Source organism: Dryobates pubescens, chromosome 2, assembly GCF_014839835.1.
Source record: "Dryobates pubescens isolate bDryPub1 chromosome 2, bDryPub1.pri, whole genome shotgun sequence".
Taxonomy (NCBI): Eukaryota; Metazoa; Chordata; class Aves; order Piciformes; family Picidae; genus Dryobates; species Dryobates pubescens.
The window spans coordinates 27932964-27948908 of NC_071613.1; the positions used below are offsets into that span (position 1 = coordinate 27932964).

At 46.5% G+C, this 15945-nt stretch overlaps 1 protein-coding gene across 2 annotated transcripts in view; it reads left to right on the forward strand.

The window, feature by feature from the left end:
• The window catches only part of KLF7 (KLF transcription factor 7), a 412385-nt gene extending 396687 nt beyond the window's left edge, over positions 1-15698 (forward strand). For both annotated transcript variants that reach the window (XR_008462881.1, XR_008462883.1), the window contains one exon: positions 15689-15698. The gene's annotated coding sequence lies outside the window, so the exon portion shown is untranslated. The remainder of the gene's footprint in view (positions 1-15688) is intronic.
• Positions 15699-15945: the final 247 nt, after the last annotated feature.

Consider the following 15945-nt stretch of genomic DNA (forward strand, 5'->3'; position numbering starts at 1 on the left):
GCTGACCAATATTTTCTCACGGCTCCCTTTTGTTCTGCAAGCTCACGTTTCCTGGGAGGGTGTCAAGAGCTTCATCCACTTCCAGCTTCCCCATTGCAGCCATGCTGGATGCAGTGGTGGCCCTTTGCAGAGAGAAAGTCCTGTGGTGAGAGGTAGTGGGGAGGGTCTTCTCAGCTACAGACTAGTGCTGTGAGCCTGTGCTGTGAGCCCAGAGAGGGCAGCAAGACTTGCAGGAAGCACAGCTGACATCTGATGTGGCATCCTTTCTAGTTCGCATAGCCCTTCATCAGAACATCTGTCTGGTACCTGGTACAAGGTATGGCTCATGCTAAAAAGAACTTCACTAATGCAAAAATAATTTTAAAAAATAATCTTAGTTTCTCTTGAGTTTAAATATGTTGGAGAATTTATCTTCAAGATGTGGCTTTCTTGCACCAAAGCTTTGCATGTGCTGGGAGTGGGCAGTGCTCATGAAAAAAAATGTATCAGGCCAAACTCCATTTGAAGGGGTAGCAGCAACCTTACCTCAGTCAGCTGGTGCCAGAGCAGCAGCAGGAGTAGAAGCTGATTTATGTCCAATTTGGGCTAGTACTCTGCCAAAGTTTGACTTTGAGCTGTGAGTCTTGGTTACAATACTGCCACACTGGCAGAGCTGATCCATGTTTGTCCGGTGCAGATGTGTACCCTGGAGGTATTGCCACCATTTCTATGTGGGACACATGGTACCGGGTTGATGTGTCTCTTCATGGTGGTGCTGATCACTTTCAACACTGGGACAGATGCCTGAATCCAGAGGCCTTGAAGTTCTTACAACCATTTTTGGGCAGGTTTTCTAAATAGTGCCTTAATTGGAGTTAATTTTCCATTCACTAATGAAAAGTGTTCATTGCCATCACCCCATTAGGATGAAACTAACTGGGACTGGGAGAGAGGTTTGAAGGGTGATTCACTAAATGCCTGGAAGGATACGGATGGGTTACACTTGACATATATGAGAGCACTTGTTTGGGGGTTTTTTGTTGTTGCTGTTTTGTTGGGTTTTTATTATTTGGTTTGGGGGTTTTCCTAACTAGGTTAATGCCTTGTTTAATCCTGTGGAATTTAATTTTTCTGTTAACCAGTATTTGCTCAGTGGAACCAGACAGTTTCCCCTTCTACTAATCTCATTTTTCTTCTGCACTGCCTTGGGTCCTATTGTTTGCGATTTTCTTCCTCCTCTTTTTTTTTTTTTTTCCCATTCCATGTGATGTTTTTGTCTTCTCCATCTATTTTCCCCTTAGACTGCAACTAAAGTCATCACTGAAGAGATTCTGGTAAGCAAAATTAAATTCCTAGAACTCAGAACTGTTCCTTGTCAGACCTTGTCCTCTTCTCTCAGTTCCTCTATCTCTACCCAGGTATCTGCCCAGGTACAAAGCTTTGCTTGGCAGAGCTACACCTAATACCTCTAATTAAGAAATTCAAATGAGTCAAGGTCTGAAGTAGTCCTTTTCAAACATGATGGAGATAAGGATCTTGACAAATAATTTGTCTTAGAAAAAATTCAGCAAAGCTGTTGTAATATTTTGCATGCCCTGTAGCAAATATTTCACTGCCTGTAGCAAATTTCCTGTGCTGATACACCAGAAAGATGATGCCTTTATCAGACATCATTTTGCATTAAAAATGCTAGCAGTGATGCTCCTGTCAGTTCCCCAATTGTTGTGATGTCAGGGGCTTTCACACAGCCGTGTGCTATGGGGAGCAAAGTGTTTCACAACAACCAAGCTATGTCTCTGAGAATGTTCCTTCTTTTGGGCAGATTTTGCCCACAACAGCACTGCTGCCAGCTGCTTTTGCCAGGTGACAGAGAGCAGAGCTGGTAGGTGGCAGTTTGACTCTTAATTAATTGAATACTTGCAGACAGTCTTTTTCCTTTCTTCCCCCCACTCCACCCCCTCCCCATAATATGGGACACGTATCTGCAAGCTTTCCACCTGTCTCTTCCTGCTTTTTCCTGGATTTTATGACTGGTACTCTTAAGCAATGCCAAAATCTGTATTGGGCTGCTCTAAGCTCAGTCTAAAGGTAATCTAAAGTACACAGAAAATGATGGAGGATACCAGCAGAAAAGTGCAAGTGATATTATGTGATTGAACGTGCTCAGCATCAGTGGGTCACACAAAAAGACACTGTCCTTTATCTTTCAGTTCTGGTGCCTATATGCATTTTGGAAGCCCATCTCACAGGCTCTCCATTGTTCCATGCAGCTCACTGTCCCTGTGCCACTTGGCATCACAGGTGGCTTTACCTTCACTTTACATACTCATTCTCCACATCCTCCTCCTTGTCTGCATGCTGCTCAGTGGCTGTCTGCTGGTGGACACCCTGCAAATGCTCTTGCTAGTAGTTCTCTTTGGTCTGCTTTCATCTCTTATCCAAACTTCAGTGTACAGTCTGTGGAGCTATGACAGACAGTTTTTTAAATATGTTTTGCTGCCTTATTAGTCCCCGTAGCCCATGTTGCACACCTTGTCCTGTGTGGGCAGACATCCAAGTGTGAGACTCCCTGGCTGGAAAACTAGTGGGTTTTAAATATTGTGTCCCCTCCAAGTTACTCTCTGGTTCCGTAACGGAAACGCAGCTTTCCCATTGTGGTGCATTATTCTTCAACACACCAAAACTATACAAGAAAATCCCCTTTTCACTTTGATCATTTCTAATGCCATAAAAATAAATCCACTCATTCATTTAACTCAGCCTTGTTTTGCTTCTTTCCTTCCCTTCATGGCATGCAAGTGGTCAGCAGAGACCCAGTTTCTTAAAGGGAATGATTTACCATTTATGCTGCAAAAGTCTGTTTGTCCCAGCTGTAGAGCAGGAGCTAGGTGGATGTCTGCTGAGTGGCTCTGCAGGTGGAAGAAACCTGCTTGTGCCTACACATGCACAGAGGTTGGAAGAGCATTATCATTGCATCTGCAAGTATGGCTAAGGCAGGACTGCAGTATATGCTTGCTTGAGATTCAGGCTATTTTCTGCAAAGCAAGACTGGGACCTGAAAGCCATGGGGTTTAATAATTTTCACTTTACAGCTGTAAGTGTCAGACAGCTTTGAGTCTCAGACAGCATAGAATACAACAGCTGCCTATCAAAATCACTTCCTGTTGGATCAGAAAGCTTCAAATCAAAAGGTTTGCATTTTCTCTTTTCTTCACTAAAGAACACTTGCTGTCAGTGCAACATAGCTCTCCTGTTTAGTCCCCACCATGTCTGAACTATACCAGTACTGGTGTTGACACTATCCCAAATATGTGCCAGGCTGGCAGGGCTGTTTGAAGGGACCTCTGTCAGAAATGTAGTTCCCAGTAAGCATGTGGGAATGGTTGAACATGGTGTCAGGCCCTGGGAAGAATCAAGCAGTGAGAATCCACACAGTGGCCAAGGGCAGGGCAAAGGTGTTACAGCTTGCCACATGGAATGATTTGACCTACTTGGTCCACCAGCTTTAGTTTTGCATTCCTGGCATTATTTCATTGCCTAAAATCTGCAAGGAGCAGCAGGCCATTGAAAAAGGGTTTTTTTTAATGTAAGTATTGCCTGAATTTTTAATAGTCAGCCCAAAGTTGTTCCTGCCTTGCACAAGGTGGCCATAGCAATGCTACCAGCAAGCACTCACAAGAAATGAAGTTGACAGCTTATGAGCTGCAGGCTGGGACTGTGCAGGGAAAGCTGAGAAGCAGGATAGGACCCTCAGTTCCAGTTGTTCTATTCAAACCCAGAAATTACATCCTGCAATATGGGGTATAGTCCATGTAGCAGCTCACGTGTGCAGAACTGATGCTCCCCAAGCGAGCGTGAGATAAGGGAAAGCTTGGGGAAGCTGAATATCTTTATTACTTTTTTCAGGGGGAGATTCTCTTTCACTTTTCATTTCCTCTTGTGTTTCCTTTCTGTATTTGTGTTTTAACATTAGGTTTGATTCTGGCTTGATAGCATTCAAGTGAAGGCTTACATATTTCATCAGGATTGTCCCTTTTGCTTTCAGAGCTGAAAGTCCCAAACAATATGAAGCAGTCACAGCTGTGTACACATCTGGAATCCTTTCATCTGCTCCAAACAGGCACTTTCCTTTATTCCTATTCACCCTCATTACTTAATTTCCTAAAAAGGCTGCAGCTTTTTAATGTCTGAATGACGTATGTCAAGATGTCTCACTAGGTTCTTCCACTATGTGATAATTCAGTATATCGCCTTTCCAGAGCTGAGGAAATACATTTCCTTCACTTTACCTCATTACTCTTTAGGAAATTGCTTTTCTTCAATTATCCTGACAACCTGGATTTTGACAGCTCCAGACTCACTGGGTGAAGATCCTGCAGTCTCTGCAAACAATTTTTTTTTTCCTTGAGACTTCTCTGTCATCTATCATGTCCTTCCTAGAGAGGACCTTTAATCTGGGACTTTTCTTACCTCTGCCAGTGGAGGCTGGGTGTCAGGATATAATTTACAATGCTGATCCTGAAGATTTACAAAAAGTACTGTCCCCTCTCTGACAAGGTAATGTGTTGCTTTGCAGGCTCACAGAGATCTCCACAGGTGACTTTGTATTACCCATTCCTGTGCTAATAGAATTTCTATGGCCAAGTGTTATAAAAAGAGCCATTGCTTGCATTGTCTGGAACAGGATCATAAGGAAAAAGTTAGCAAAAATAAACTACAGGGAGGACTCCTCAGTGCTTTCTAATCTAAGAGCCACTTAACCTATCTGGAGGAAAAAATACAGATTATCTTGCAGAGAGCTGTCACAAGAGCTTTCAGTTATGACCAAACACAGATGAAACCAAACTTTGATGGTCTGAACATTGCTGTTGCTTGTGCATGTAGGAAGAGGAGTGTCCCCTTTCTGACACCTCGTGGTCCCTGAGCTCCCTTCCTGGTGGCATCTAGGAGAGATGGCACAGCCCTCACTGTGCTGGTTTACTCAGTAACTCCAGCAACTTCTGGCTCTGTTTTTTCCCAGTGCTTTGTGGTGTCCACTGATGTTGTCTCAGGAGACTCGGGTGCAGAATGGGAGGCGTCTCCCATGCTGAGATGCCTGATTATCTCATGTGGCTAAACCAGAAATATTCTGTGCTTTTGCATGTGCTTCTTGATGCTCTAGGCTGCTAATAGCAACCTTCCTACCTCTCGGGGACATATTGCAGAGAAAACATGTGACTGTGAGGAGTTCCCATGCCATGTGAGGTAGGGAGTTAGCACAGATGGAAATCTGGACCAGTTCACAAGAGAAAACACTACACCAACACATGGGACTATTTATACTTAATGACAATCTTGCATTTGAATTCTAGACCTTAGTGAGCCTATTTTTTCTTCAGAATTGCTTCACTTCATCCACATGAGGGTCATGACTGCAAACCACCCTACCTATCCTAGGGGCTGTCCTGACCCGGTCAGTCATATGAGGAGCCCTGTGAGGAGAGGCTGAGGGAGCTGGGGTTGCTTAGCCTGGAGAAGAGGAGACTCAGGGGTGACCTTATTACTCTCTACAACTACCTGAAGGGAGGTTGTAGACAGACGGATGTTGGTCTCTTCTCCCAGGCAGCCAGCACCAGAACAAGAGGACACAGTCTCAGGCTGCACCAGGGGACGTTCAGGTTGGATGTTAGGAAAAAGTTCTATACAGAGAGAGTGATTGCCCATTGGAATGGGCTGCCCGGGGAGGTGGTGGAGTCGCCGTCATTGGAGGTTTTCAGGAGAAGACTTGATGGGGTGCTTGGTGCCATGGGTTAGTTGTTTGGTGGGTTGGATTGGTTGATGGGTTGGACACAATGATCTTGAAGGTCTCTTCCAACCTGGTTTATTCTATATATCTATGTGTTCTATGTATCTATGTCATCTGCCTGCTGCAGAAATCCCATTTGCAAGAAGAATGATTTTCCTTGGGTTTGTTTGCCATCGAGCTGGAGAACGGCAGTCTGTGGCTCTCCCCAGCCCCTCTTGGGAAGTGAAAAGCTCCTAGCTCTTCCGTTTCATTATACTCCACTGAGAATGGGGTATGGCGGCGTTATCCCTCCTTTAACCAGTGCTTTGCTGGTGACACTGGGTAAGAGGTGTTTGTTTGCTGGGAATCTGCAGACACATGTTGACATTACTCCCTTCCTAACCATAGCTCTGAATGTGTATCTTATTTTCAGGTGTATTGAACCTCTCTAAGCTTCTCCTTGTCTCATCTTTAACTCCACATTTTCTGGTAATTTCCTCTGACAGACTGATGGGGAGAAAAGCTTTATTCAATGAGTGTACTGCTTGCTGATTGTTTTTTGCCTCTTTTGTGATGAAAAAACTCCTGTTGGGTATTAATCACCTGGGATGTCCTTCAAGAGAGAAGACAGACTGGCTGGCAGCAGCTTCAGCATTAACAGCTGTCAGGTAAGTGGATCTCATGGCCCTTTTAAGGACATAGCAACTATGCCTGTCCAGCTCCACAAGCAGCACCAGCTGCTCTGTCCTGCTAGCATGGCTCTTCTGCAGGCTTCACCAGCTAGCCTTGGTTTGGTCCTGGCCTTCATAGCTGCTATGTCATTGCTTTTAAGGCAACCTAAACCTGCAGGTGTGCTTTCCTGTTGACAACCTTTTCATCTGCAATTAAAAGCAGACACCAAATTGTGGAGAAAATTAATGGCACCTGCAAATGGTGTTTGTTAAAATACTGAGCTGCTTCATTTGCAAGTACAATCAGGTATTTTGGTATCTGAGGCTTGAGCCTCATGCATCTGCATATCTTAAGCATGTAAACATCTGGAATTTGCTCAGAAGACTTGCTTGTGTTGGCAGGCAGGCACATTGGTGTGGCTGTGAATAGTTGTGGTGACAGCTGTGTTGGTGGTAAGAGTTCCTATGTGTGTCCAGCACTGTGCATGTGATGTTTGTGATCCCTGCCAAAAAAGCATCTCCTGCTCTTCTGCTGTCCTTGAGTGGCTTTGGGAATGGTCTGATTGTTGCTGAGAACCAGAGGCTCACCTTGGATGTCACACCAGGATACCCTAGCCTACCTGAGATCCTGCACCAGAGCCAGAAGGTGAGGTTTAGGCCCAAGAGACTAGCCTCACCCTTGCTGAGCCCAGCACAGCCTTGACTACTTATGAAGAGGACCCACATGCCCTTGGCCTTTGGTGCAGTGTCCTGGAGCTTGTCAGGCCCTCTACATTACCTCAGCTGTGCAGAAGGGCAGCATGTGCATGATGTGCAAGCAGTTAAATTGAGCAGAGATATGCTGCTTGTCCTTTCTCTGTTGTTTCCCTCCAGTTAATCTCAAGCCATTTTGAAAGCTTGCATTTTTGATCTCTCTCTATATAGAGAACATAACAGCTCCAAACCCTCATCCCAGCAGCACAGAGGAACACCATTGCTGCATTAGTTGTCAGCACATATGGCTTTCTGTCATGTCATGGGGCTAGGAGCAGTGGGCAGATCTCTCCCATGATGTTCCCAGGATGTCCAACAGGATCTAATGCTGGAGAATATGGATGGAGGTTACTTCCTGGCTCCATGTGCCCCTTGGAGATGGACAGAGACACCAGCTGCTTCCTCAAGAAGTGGGGAGAGAGGAGCTTCAGCAGTGGGGCAAGGAAGGAGTTTAAATCACCAACTGAGGCAGCAGCTTGGTGCAGCCATGCCTATGGCAGCCTTGAGCCTTCACACGTGGAGCTGCTGGGGTGAGAGCATAGAGGGACTTTCTGGCAAAAGGGAAATGGTGTTCTTTGAATTCAATATGAGATTTTAGGCACCTCATCTGCCAGCCTGCTTTGTGGGTGGCAGGAAAATCAAAGGCTTCTGGCACTGTTTGGTCCCTCAGGCTCTCCGCTGCTCTGCTGGGAGCTGGCAGCCCCAGAGGCAGAGCTGTCTCCAGAGTTCAGTGCAGGGACTGGCAGGGCATGGGACCTACATTTCCTGTTCAGTGTTATGAACACATGGAGCACAACAAACAGCAAATCCTAATTTTATTGTTTCCTGGAGCAGCTGTCTGATCCTCAAGCTCCTCTGCCATACATCCCATAGGGATACATATGGCTGAAGTACTACCTGCAGTTCCTCATGCAGGTAGGACTGGGGATGTTTCCAGAGCAAAGCAGACCTATTCTTGGCCACAGGATGCCAGCTGCCCTCCTTCTCCCCCAGATCCTTCACCCTCAGCTGAGGCTGCCATCTCCTCTGTGGTCTGCCTGTGGGAAGAGCTGGGCAAGGCTGGCTTTCACAGCCTGAAGCCAGCCTTTGTGCTGGATAAGAAGGAAAGACATTTCTGAAGCTGGATTGCTAAGAAAGCACCAGGCAAAGTGTGCAGGTGGGATGGACAAAGTGAGCTGCCACAGAGGCCACTGCCCTGCAGAACAGATAGACAATGTGACAATAGACAGGGGAGAGAGCTGTCATCAAATGGTGCAGAACCACCTGTAGATAAAAAATAATAATAAAAAAATCGAAGTGTGAGGAAAGCAGGAACACAGAAGGGATAAAGAGCTCAGCATTAGTCTCCTTTTGGGAAGAGTGTCAGGACAATAACAACTTGCCAGGGCTTTGATTTCTGGTGAATGCCTACAATGTGAGTGATTTATCCACTGCTGGCAGAAGATCTTTTTTGGGGTGAGGTGCAGCCCATGCTCATTAGCATTTTCCAGGTAAGGAAACTTTTGGTGCTGCAGCACCTCTGCCATTGGAGCGGGGAGGGCTGGTGGGCTGCTCTGCGCAGGCACATTCGTCCAGCCAGTGGTACACAAGGTCCTTTATTACAGTCTATTAATAATTTGTGTTATATGCAATTATTATTATTATTACTATTGATTGTAATTATGGACACCTGCCAAGGCACAGGCCATTTTTTTCTGCCTTCCTGAATGTTGCCACCTCTTTTGTTAGCCACAAATCCATGGGCATATAGCTGGGCAAGTCACAGCCCACCTTGCCTTCATGTTGTTTCAGGGGCATTCACAGAGGTTCCTTGGCATGAGCTGGGCTCGGTGTGTGTGCACATCTGTAAGACTGGCTGTCATTTCTTGTCTTGCTCTTTCCTCCATACTGCAGTGCCCAGACCAGGTAAAACTGAGCTCCAGTACATGAAGAAATGCATTTCTCTGTACCCTTTTGGCTGCCTAAGCCTTGGCATCTCACAGGGCTGCAGGCTGGGTGTGTTTGTGTCAAGTTCCTGAGGCATCTGTGGAAAGTCAAAGCTAAGACTTTAAAGTGTTTTCAGGTGCAGAAAAATTAAGACTATTTTGCATCCTCTGAATGAGACTCCTGCTCTGAAGCATAACAGGAATTTGTGCATCAGGTGCCCAACGTTATTCACAGGGGGACTCAATGTACATTTACATTCAAGCCCCAGACCACACAGTCAGTGGTAACTGGGGTTAGGATCCCTTAAAAGCAAAGCAAGACATTGCAGTGACTTAGCTGGCATGGGGTTAAACTGCAGGCCAGGAGATGCATGTAGGTGGAGGGATCCATGATACAGCCTCCATAAAGCAATGTCAGAACCAATGCTGCTGTGGCAACTGGGCAGCCAAGGTGCAGGCAGGAGCACTGTTAGTGAAGCTCTTGCAGACTGATTTATACTTGTCTTTCCTGGCACGAAGGTGCACAGAGGAGGTAGATGATGTCTAGATTCAACTGATTCACAAAGTAGAAGCAGCCAGTCAAGGTCTTCACACAGCCTGATGTCTATGCTAGCACAGCACCCTGCTAGCTCAGCCATCAGCCCTTCCTGGGCCCTTTCCAGGTGCAGCTACAGCCTGTAACATCAGTTCTGAAACACACTGCAGGAGCACTATGAGACCACAGGAATGGCCTGGTCACTGATGAGGCTGTTAACGCTCTTTCAGTCATCTAATGTACAAGTCCTTATGAGAAGACTCTGGCTTAATCTCAGCTCAACTGGAAAAATGCCGATTACTGGAAATGTCATCAGCTGCCTGTGGGCCAAGCTGGCCCACAGCTGATAAAGAGCAGTGCAGAATAAAAATGTCAACACTGAACCAGGGAAACACAGAAGCTGGTTGCATCTCTTCTCCATCTTGCAGGAAGCAGGGCCCCTCTGCTGCCAGCCCTTCCAGCAGCTGGACTTTAGGGAAAGTCTCAGCAGGAAACTGTGCTCTCTTTCAGAAAGTAGAGAAGTGGCTGGTCTTAGCGCTGCAGAGATAAACAGAAACTCTTGCCCCATAGACTCAAAGAGGGTAAGTAAAGCAAACTTCTCTTGCTTCCTTTATCGTTTTAAGGCAAATCTTGTGATTTTTCTAGGTTGGAACTTTGTTTTCTTGAAGCTCTGGTAGATAGTGGGGGAAGGAGACCCAAACCTAAAGACAGCTAACTCACCTCTCTCATTGGCCACCTGGAGCATGGGCTTGGAGCACCACCCTGGGTGCTAGGTTTGGGAGGCAGCTTCTCTCACCCCATGCAAATTGTGCACTCAGGACCCCACAGAAACTCCAAATACTGCAGGCCTTGGGCAAGAAGTAATGTCAGAAGTAACTATCTAACCTTCCCTCTCTTGTGGTAGGGATATATTAATTCTCCATGGGGAATGGGGTGCAAAGTTCAAACCTTGTGATTTCTGGAGCAGAACAGTGTGTGAAAATGTCTTGAATCTGTCTATGTTTTTTCTTCAGGTTTACAGAGAAAGCAGAATCTAAGGAAGTTCAGGGACCTATAGTTACAGAGCTAGCAAATAAGTAACATATGAACTCTTGAAAGCAACCTGTGAACATTTCCATCTTTGTTTAAATGAGGAATCTGTGAAAGAAAGATAGGAGCTGGAGAGAAGAGAGGTAACGTGTGCAAAGCTGGTGTCAGTGCTGGCTTTATGTCACTGATGCACTGGGGTTTAGGAAGGAGGGAAGGCACGTGTTCCTCAACCTGCTGGATTCCTTTGACGAACTCTGACTCTGGGAATTTCTGTCTCAGCCCAAGGCACAGGATCCACTTGGGTTGGTATCCTCATGCTTTTTACTACACCAGTCCTGATGCCAACTCTGCCCTGAAAGGCCCTGTGGGGTGCTTGTGCATTGTGCATGTGTGCCCAGAGGTTAGTGTGACGTTTGTGGATGGTCTTTTGTAGGCTATTGGGATGTTTGTGGGTGTGCATGCAGGGATATCATATTATCATCTCAAACAAACCTCCTTCACCGTTTCCCCCATCTCCCCTTTTGACAGCATAGGCTCTCATGCCTGTAATTATGAGATCATTTTAGAGATTAACCCCCCCAAACTCTCTGCCTGGTTCTGGTCTCACCTTCCAGACATGGGCCAGGTGGGCGGCTCCTGCTTTACATCGGTGTCGTAGAGGTCTGGATGAGGGCTGAAAACTGCTGCCAGCAGCACCAATATCCTGTTGCTACCTGCTCGGCCCCCAATGCCCCTCTGCAGAGCCTAGCCCGGCCCGGCTCAGCGAGCCATGCCGCTAGGTGGTGCTCTGAGCTCACTTAGCGGCCGCGTATCCCGCCCCTCGCCCGCCGCTCCCTCCCTGTGCGGCTGCTCCATCCTCCTGAGCACGAGGATGAAGCACGGGTGGGTGCGAACCCGGTGCTGCCAGGCTGGCACTCACCCTGGCATGGGCTGCTGGCATCCTGGCAGGGTCGCTGGCTGTGCTACACCTGCTGCTGGCACTGGAACCTGCAGGAGGCTGGGGATGGTGATGGCCAGGCTGACCCCAAGTCCAGACTCACTCAGGGTAGACAGGCACCTGCGAGGGTTGGGCAGCGACCTGAACACTCCAGCTGAACGGATAATCTCTGCTCTGAGGAGCTAAAAATGGGGTTGGGGTGGGAGCCACTAAGGAGCAGGCAGAAAACAGGTGTTGGGACAGCAGAGGGAAATGATATGGTGGTGAAGGTTAGCGTGAAAAACGTCATACTTGCCGTCAGCCACTGCCACATGTCTTTTGAAGTGCTGTTGCAGAGATAAGTTTTAGGAAGAGATGTGAAGGCAGACAGAGAGGTGACCTGGCAGGCACCAAGCTCCTGATGTGTGGATGTAGGAGAAAAGAGAAAAGCTGTGCTAGAACTCTTGTTCTTTGAATGGATAATGTAATCACTAACATTAAGTCCTCCTTAATTGTTTTGTCGTTGATACTCTTTCTTAATTTACTTCATGTACCTCCATCAAGCATTTATCATACAGCAAGTAAACAAAAGCACCCCAGAGTTTTGATGGGACCACAAAAAAGTAATAGAAGGTTAGTTATCACTGTTAATTATTGCTTTGCAGACTCAGTTGTTCATTCATTGCTTGGAAAGCCAAGGTGATGAGGCTGGGAGAGTAGGGAAACCCAGATGTTGGTAGGACACTCACAGAGGGACCAACTGGTGTTGTTGTTGTGTCCAGGCTGAGACAAGGAAGATTTGTGGAGGACTCTACACACCAGCAGTGTGACCAGGAACATGTTTTCTTACCTTCCAGAGTGAATTGCTTAATTAGCCCTGACTTCCTGCTCAATCTGCCAGTGGGCCAGAGGGGCTGGTGAGGGGCTGCCTGCCAGGGGAAAGAAGAAGGTTCAGAGGCTGGAAAACTTTCCCTGAAGGAAACCATGAAAGAATTTTAAACTAATTTAGCATAACAAAGGAAAGGTTAAGAGGTGACTGGGTCATCATCTCTAAGTACTTATTTAGGAATGAGACTTCTGGAAGCAGAGAGCTGTTTAATTTGGAGGACAAAAGCATAGCAACATACAGTGCCTAAAATATGAGGACGGGCAAAAGAGGGGGTGTCTCCCTTGTTAATGCTTAAAACTTATCAACTAATGTACTTGGGGATGCTAGAGTTTCCATCCTTCAGTAATTTTAAATCCAGATTAAACATCTTTCTGAAAGACATGGCTGCAGTCAGAAATTATGGACTTGTGATTCCATGACCTGTGTCTTGCACAAGTTCATATTAAACTATTTTATCTAATCCTTTGCCCTTGAGATCTTCTTGCAACAGCTCATGGCTGCTGCAAACCTGCTAAATCCATCTGGTGGTTGGTAGATGTCCATGATGTGATGCATTTTGTGTCTGCCCCACCCCAAAACACAGTCTTGATGTGCAGCTGGGACAGCTGTGCCATTGCACACATCAGTGAGCCCCTGGATCCTCCTTTTTCACTCAGGTGGATTTCAATGGTGCAGCATTTTCCTCATGCTAGTTTTTTTTTGGTTAAGGGATGGCTGAAGATGTGCTGCTGTGCAATTGGATGCCAATGTTTTTTGGTTTGGGCTCTGCTTTTTGATGAGGACTACTAAGGTATATGGCATCATCTGCAGAGTTTGTATGACTGCATTTCTGCTGAGCTCTGGCTACTCTGTGAAGTGCCTGTCACTGAAATGTTGGGAAACAACACCTGATTTTATAGAAAACTTTACTGCTTGCTCTCAAGAAATGTTCAGATTCCTATTGGTGAAGTCCAAATTTGCCTGATGGAGGCATGAACCTAAATCTCTTGCCTGCCAAATCCTGATTTAAGAATGCTTCACAGTTGGAATTTCTTTTCCTTGGAGTCCTTAAGTTGCTCAGCTGAGTACTGTGTTAATGATGGACTTTGAATTTTCCATTCCTCCCTTGAATCACTATGCTATTGCCCAACCATGTGGTAGTTCCTCAGCAGATGTGAATTGGTTTAGCTCTGCTGCTTTTGCTTCTCTGTCACATACCCCATCTCGTGCTATTTCCCCGCAGCCTGGCATCCTAAGGCAGAAACCTTGCTCTTCTGCTTGGGCCCTGCATAGGAAAGTGAGGTTTAGCTGGAGATGCCAATTAAAGCCCAGTCAGCTGGGGCAGAGCTTTGGTGGAGCGGTGCTCTCATCATTTCAGTCCTGGAGCTGGGACTGGGCTCTCCTATCTCCCACCCTTTGGAACAGGCAGGTGAAGTGTTGCTGTCTGTCAGCCACCTTACTGCTGGCAGCATGGAGGATTTGCCCCAGTGAACATCACCACAAGCAATATGTAAGATGGCACCATCCCTGTGCTAGGTCCTTGACTTCAGCAGGCATTCTGGTGGATTCAGACTTCCAGCATGACTCAGGGTATTGCAGTGTATCCTTAAGATAACATCTTTTGCTTGCCAACATGTAGGCTGGCTGCCAAAGGTGGAGGAGGAGATCTGTTGTGAGTCTTTTGTATGTGCTCATAGTAAATAGATACATGCCAAACTGATTGCAAACGCCTTTCTATTTCTCTGCTAGAAATTGAAGGAAGGGAAGAATTAGTCCCCTGCGGTCTGCCTCAAACTACTGCCCCACACCACTTGGTTCCTGAGGTGCCTGCAGCCACCTGCTGCTGCGGCCAGCACAAACCCGGAGAAACAGCCGTGTTGGGATCCAGTTTTTGCAGTGTGGCTCAAGATCACTGATGAACCAACTTCATACCCATACCCTCCCATTCTGAATATACTGCAGGATAGCAGAGGTGTTGGTGTGTCTGATTATGTGTGAAGGGAACAGGGGCAGCAGCACCCTGCTTAGATCAACCCTTGTCCTGCAGAGCTGAGCAGCGTCCTGGGCCAGCTCAATCCCACCTTATGCCCTTGGTCCCTGTCTACTTGCAAAATCTCAGGACAGCACCAGTTTTTAATCTACTGTCTTGCTGCCAAACAATTAACTTTTCTTGTTTAAATGCTTAATACAAGTGCCTTATTTTGAAGACTGCCAGCTGAGCTGCCTCTGCTTCAGGCTATCATTTCCAACTGTTCCCTGGCAAGGTGCTTTCTCAAGTGATTAAAAAAAATAAATATCAAAGTTGTAACCACATCTGTGGCTGTCTCTATCTCTGGTAGCAGGGAAAATTACCTTGGAGGCTGTGAGGTGAAATGGAAGTCTTCTCCTGTAGATGGCACAGCTCCTGGTGCTGGAAAGACCAGCCACTAATGTGGCTCTTAGTGAAATTTTTGGCACTGGTGTTCTGTGCCTGAGTGAAAAGAGCAGCCTGAAAACCACCTGATTCAGGCTGTTATCCTAAATCAGCTGTGAGCTCTTTTTACGCACACCATCCAGATGTGCTGATGCATTGGCAGGCTGACCCAGTCAGGAGACCTATGGTGTTAGTGGTTTTACTCAAATTCTTCTTTTTGCTATTAGTTCTTCCTAGACTGCAATATCAGTCCTCCGCCCTTTCCTAGCACAGCTGGCAGAGAAGAAAGCAACACAAATTTTTGTGTCGGTGAAACAGAATAGGAAAGATAAAGAGCACATCTGGAGCTGCCTCTTGTGCATTGCTCCTGAATTAGCACACCAAATTGTCTGCTGATGTAAAAAAACCCACAGCCCACCTCAACAGCATATCAATGAGGTTACACCAGTTCACTGCAGCTGGGGCTCTGTCCTCGTCATCTCTAGGAAAAGTTGATTAGGTCCAGAGGATTTGCCAACTTCTTTCATGAAGAAGCTGTAAGAAGTTATTTTTTTTCTGCTAGTGCTTTTCTCTGGGAAATTGCTGGCAAAAAGAGGTGAGTCTCTCAGCAATAATACATTTCAGAGGTATTATGCCAGCAGAAAAGAAACACAAGGATTTGAACTTAGTAATATATATATATATGTATTTTTTAATGACAGGCCAGAACATTGGAGGGGTCTTCCCAGCTTGCTGCCTGGATCTCTCTGGGTCTGCAGGGCACCTGGCTTGCTGCATCGTGGGATGGCAAGCAGCTGTGACTGAGAACCCACTTTGGGGCTTATCCCAGGCAGAGGTCATAAATGCAGCTTTTTGTTTCAGTGGCTTTCCCTTGCTGGCTGGGGAGGGATGGAGATTTGGGTAGAACTTGCTCAGCCTCTGAGCATATCCCTTCTTCTGGATGTGGACAAATGGGGTCACCTTCTCCCTCCACCCCACTGCTGTAATGAATCTCATGGTTGTGGTGATGCATTTCAGTAGGAGAATGTGCAGCTGAGCCCAAATCTTAGTGCTGCTGTGGCACTAACAGTGCTTCACGTAGGAAATGAATGA